The 6,000-nt window shown below is 41.1% G+C and overlaps 1 protein-coding gene across 1 annotated transcript in view; it reads left to right on the plus strand.

Annotated features, from left to right (window-relative positions):
* Positions 1-3,011, plus strand: part of PKP1 (plakophilin 1) — a 98,238-nt gene extending 95,227 nt beyond the window's left edge. The window contains exon 14 of the mRNA XM_082245591.1: positions 2,588-3,011. The gene's annotated coding sequence lies outside the window, so the exon portion shown is untranslated. The remainder of the gene's footprint in view (positions 1-2,587) is intronic.
* Positions 3,012-6,000: the final 2,989 nt, after the last annotated feature.

Genomic DNA, 6,000 nt, shown 5'->3' on the forward strand with positions numbered 1-6,000 from the left:
ATGTAAATTATTAACTCAATAATCTAACTCATAAATGTCTATACCTATACAATACAGGTGTAGCACCCTACTGGTAGGTTCTAGGTAAATGCATAGTGGCCTTATCTGCCTAACAGCAGGGCCATGATTTCTTTTTGGTCAGGGTGTCATGGCTTCCAGGTGTGTCTGCTGAGAGGGGAGTCTTCCCACTGGCTCTGTGAGAGGCTTCTCATAGGGCAGTGGAGGAAACCCAATCAGGGACACATTCAGGCTTGTAACTACCCCAGATGGCAGATTCTGACGCAGAGGATTCTGGGAGTGGGTATAAGTTTGAGGGGAGTGCGTGACTCAGCGTCTTTGGCGGGAGCAGAGTCCCAGGAGGGAGAGAACGGCTGTCTCTCCTCCTGTTAGAGAAAGAAATGTCTCTGGGTGCTGCCTGAGAATCCAGAGGGTGCTGAGTTGAGCTGAGGGGATCCGGTGTGCGGAGAACCAGCGAAGAGCGAGAGGGGTCCAGTCCCAGGAAAGCCTACACAGGTCATGAGTACTGAGGATTGCCCCTAGGGGTCTGCCTAGTGTCAGTGGGGGACCACTCCGGAGAGGGTTCTGGGATCCAAGTGTCAGCTAGCTGTAAAGGGGGTACCTGGTTAGAGGGCCCTGAAGTGATAGAGGGGGTACCTAGGTTGAGGACCCTGAAGAGTTAAAGGGGGCGCCTGCAGTTTGGGTCCTGAAGAGTCAGTGCACAGTGAGAGTGCATCAGTTGAGAGTTGCAGCAGTACAGGAATTTACAAAGAGCTACCTCAAGCTAGCGCAAGGCTGGAGGGAGCTGTTTAGTGACTTTTAAGCAAAGCAGTGTCAGAAGTCAAGTATTCTTCAGTCCTGGATCTTCTGGACTAAAGTCGAGGTTCCAGCACAGTTTTCAGAATTAAAGTATGAGTTGCCCCTCATTTTTGGCATTGTGCCGAAAAGCAAAGCCACTAGAGGCTGATCTGCTGACAGATTAAAGATTTACTGCTACTCAGGGGCTCTGGGCTTCAGCAAAATGGCAGCCTCTGGCCAGGGCTGGTGCAAGGATTTTTGACACCCTAGGTGAAACCTAATTTTTCCACCCCTCCATTGGCTCCACCCCCTTTGCCATGCCCATGTATACGGTGGAGGTGGCATGGGGTAGAGGTTATTGTGGCGCCTCTCCACATATTTCTTCAGCTGTGGTCTGCAGGCCTGGACCTGCGCCTCTGGACCCAGACTGAAGACAAATAATGGCAGCATCGGATCTTTTCCTCAAACCATCTGTGGTCCGCAGGTATATGGACAGGCTATGGTAGTATATGGAGAGGCTAGGGTAGTATATGGACAGGCTAGGGTAGTTTATAAACAGGCTAGGGTAGTTTATAGACAGGCTAGGGTAGTAAATTGACAGGCTAGGGAAGTAAATGGACAGGTTAGGGTAGTATATAGACAGGCTAGGGTAGAAAATGGAAGCCTTCCCTATGTTGATCCGTGATCGGATTATATTCCTGTGTGCAGGAGATTTCTCTAGTAAGCAGACACTGGTGTGGATCATATTCTACATATAATATAAAACACACACAGTTCTATGTGGGAATGACACAATAGACAATCAGATGACTGTTTCCACCAATCAGGTCCCTCTGCCCTATGACCCCTAGTACAGAGCCCAGAAGGTACTTCTCTCCTCTGTCCCCATCACCTCCCCTCCAGCCTAATCCCCCAGACAGTTCCCACTCACTTTCTGTGGAGGAGGCTGCATCCCGGTGGCTTCCCTGCTCTGTACAGTGCTGACAGCACAAGCTAGCAGCAGCCCAGAACCCAGGATCACCTCTGCCTGCTCTCTGCCCCATTGCTCACAGCCCCGTCCAACTGGTGAGCCACACCACCGAACCGAACCTCTTATACCTAGCAACACATGGCAGAGTTTTGAATACAGCAGTGGGGCTGGGAGCCCTGTGTCCCAGGAAAGGGCTCCTGCACACAGCAGCCCGCACCCAGCAGTCTGAATGATGTGCGCTCTAGGCCGGCGACTACCTTGCCTATAGGTAGCGCCGGTCCTGCCTCCTGCAAGAAGAAACAACAGCAATGCTGGAGGCTATTTACAGCACACACTAATTTTGGTAGCATAATTATTAATGTGGAATGTATGTTTCTCACTAAAGAACATTATTTTTTTTATCAAGTTGTTATGGGTAAAGGTCCACTTTAAGTGATGTACGTGTGCATAGTGAGCATTCAGATTCCTTGTTTCATTTATTTAGAGCCGGGGTCTTCAAACTATGGCACTCCAGTTGTTCAGGAACTACAATTCCCATCATGCCTAGTCATGTCTTTGAAGGTCAGAGTTTTATAATGCCTCATGGGATGTGTATTTCCTCAACAGCTGGAGGGCCGTAGTTTGAGGATCCCTGATTTAGAGAATAAAAGTTGAGATCTAATTGATCAAGTTTGATCTCGCTGTCCACTTTTGTTCCTATAATTCTTTCTCTCCAATTTTTACAATTAGACTGAAAAAGTTGGTAACAATAGAATTGTTTTTAGCTGTTTACAATTGATTTTCTCACTAGATGGTTAATGTATTTTCTTTTTTCTTTTTCAGCAGATTGCCATTCCTTTCAACTGTTGCACAGAACTGAGACTTCTACTGTGTAATCTGCAGAAGTATTGGGGTGATGACAAGCCATCTCCTTAAGAAACTTCAAAAAAATTGCCTTTGGATAACATATATTTTTTTAATGCCACACTTTACTTTGGGACGTGATCTACAAACTGGGACTTTCATTTTACAGACATTAAAACAAATTGTAAAGGTCAAAGGTTGTCAGGGACCCCCATAGTATATTACAGCCAAAGCTTTGCAATATTATATAGCAATAGGCTGCTTTTACATGGGTTTTAAAATATGTGTACATATTTTAGCTTTTTTTTTCTTAGTCATATTTGTATATTTGTAACACGGGATGGGTCTGATGAAATCATGACTTATGCCACTATCAAAACAATATACCTATACAGGGTCTTTTTATGAATCATAGATTATGCTATTATCTTCTGACGCAACATCCTTGGTTTGCTCTGTAATCAAGCAAACTCCCAAGTAGCAGTGTGGTCCTTCTCTTTTAAAAGAGGGCCATACCTGCAGTTACATCTCTTCAAACTCCAGTCTTACCTTTACCTTCAGCTTCACATTATCTTTTACTTAATCATACAGGTGGAGGGACATTGTAACTGTCTGATGAACTGTACAGAATTGCTTATTGGTGAACTACATGTAGGCACATTGTTTAGGTTATACAGGATTCATCAATGGATGCACTTAGTCCAAACTCCATTGGAGACATATGTAGGTGTGGAGGCAGATTATGGGGGATTCTTGTGTAAATTGAAAGTTATACTAGCAAAAAAAAAATATTCCTCAGTGCAGTAATGTCATTTTCTTTTCAGCTTTAATAAAAAATTCTTATGTTATGATAGTTCCGAGCAAAAAGTTGTCAGTATCATCATAACTGCTATTGACAAATTTTCTTTTTTTATCTGCTTAAAAGTATGCAACATGACTAGGTGTTGGCATGCCTATACTCTAAATCACTGATCCTAGGAAATTCTTACTCATAGCACTTGTCTAATATAAACCCATACCATCTGTAACCATGCCTAATGACTTTGCACATTTCCTGAAACTAGGCTTAATTATTTGAAATCAGTCATAATTCATTAAACCTAAATATGTCTTTAAGGCAAGCCTAACAAAAAAGGAAAGCACTTATTTTCCATTAATTCCATCCATTAAACTGCAAATGTGAAAGTATTACATTTGTGTTTTCTTTTTACTGTTTTAAATTAGTTCTTCGATCTCCTCACCTAACCGGTAGTTAACAAATGAATAAAAAGTGTTTTGGTCTAGTTGTCTATTTTTGTAAAAATATTTGTAGTACGAAAAGGTATTTTTGAAAAATAAGTTACTAAGTGAAATGTCATGTGATTTATTATTTTATAACAAAAAGCAAAATAATTTATTAATTAGTGTTGGCGATGCAGATCAACTCCATCAACAAGTCTAGCATCTGTTGGTATGAAACTAAGAGCCAGCAAACTGTGTAGCCAGAATTCTGCACAATGCAAGGCCTGGAGAAAAGAATGTTTTTAATATAGGAATTTATATAGAATGTGTAAAGAAAAACAGGTTTCAAAAACGACATAGAAATGTTTTTTGTTGTGGTAAAGCATTTTTTTTTCTATAATTCTGTTGAATGTGTAAAAACAAGTACAATGATAATGTAATAAATTGATTATTTAGGATCCTATAAGTGAAATGTTAATGTATTCACTTGAAACTGCCGTACAGGGATTTACACTTTTCACAAGAAAAGCCTCCCTTTAAAGTCCCATATAGCTTGGTTAGCCTGCATACTGTGTGAGGCTGAAATAGGCAGATATTGGGACGTACATTTTGATATAGATAAAGTACATACATTAGTATTATGTGTTGGTATGCAGAAGTTGTCCAGATGATCCTAGGGTCTTGGCTAAGGTGGCAACAAGTCTTTGGATGGGCAGTATAACCAAATTATACAAATCTATTAAATACTATGTAGTATGCACTATGGCTATAAGCACTTTGTAGTTAGTATGCTGAGCTAGGAACTTCTTAATGTTCGATTAGTCACTTTAACTGCTTTCCATAGCGAAAGTCACTTTTCTCAAAGGATCCTAATTTTCATTATGCTTATGAGACAACACCAAGTAGACATTATAGTATATTATAATGTAAAGCCCCGTACACACGTACCGATGGTCGGCTTACAAATGTTCCTCTTTTCTCCCCGGGATGTCGGTGTCTGCTGAAAAGTGCAAAGACAGCACAAGGACAGCACAAGAATTTTGTCCGCCGACTGCAGAAGTGATGTCATGTAATGGTTAACTTTCCCTGTGTTTTCTATTTTCTGAGCATGCCCAGTCTTGCAAATCTGCGGTCTGTCGGCCGAATTGTGTACTGACAGGCGAACAATCGTCCGTTCTGGTGTCGGCATACAAATATTTTCATGTTTGCACGAAAGACTTTTGTCCGCGGATTGTGCGCAGACATCTGTCGGAGGCACCATACTAACACGCGTACAATCGGCAGATCCTTCGTCCACCGACGTTTGTATGCCGACGATCGGTACGTGTGTACGGGCCTTAAATGTATGTAGTAAGTCTCATTATTTATAGCTCAAGGGGGTTTCTTTTTATCTTGCTTTAGTTAAGTAAACTCTTTTAAATGTTAGCCAGAGGATGTTTGTACCTATGTTTTTAGAACTTTGCACTTGAAAGGCTTTGCCGTATGTAAGGATATGCACTTATTGGTACATGCAGTATTTGTAAAGGAATACATGCAGTATTTGTAAAGGGATACTTCCAGTATTTGTAAAGGGATAACGCACAAGGAACCTTCATGTATGGCAGATATGTATTGGGTGTGTTCTCTTTTTGCCCTGATATACACTTGATGGGATGATAGGATTAATAAATCCAGCTTCCTGTACGTGTTACCAGTATTGTTGTTGCAAGCTATCGCCACAATATTTTATTACATATATTCAAATACATATAATCAAAAACATTACAAGCAGTCAGTCATATACTGTAAGTATGAATGACTACATGTTATGTATTTGATTTGACAATCATGATGTGTAAGGGCTGTTAACCGCATACAGAGGTTATGTTGTTGACTTTATGTGCTACATCTGTGCTCACAGATCATCTGTAAATCAAGGCACAATTTATTTGATTTATCAAATTGGGTAAACTTTACCTCTGCCCAGTGTATAGTTAGGAGAACTTGATATTTTTCAAGCAGATTTTGGTTCACATGGATTCTATAAAACCTAAATGTGTCATTAAGAATGTATCTATCGTACAGAGAATCAGCCCCTTAGAGCTGATGGAGAACAGCCAGATTAAATACAAGAATAGGCAAATCAGCAGCAATGGATTGCTTAGCAGGTTAGAACAGTACCAAGACTAATC

Source organism: Pelophylax lessonae, assembly GCF_965119305.1.
Source record: "Pelophylax lessonae genome assembly, chromosome: 2".
Taxonomy (NCBI): Eukaryota; Metazoa; Chordata; class Amphibia; order Anura; family Ranidae; genus Pelophylax; species Pelophylax lessonae.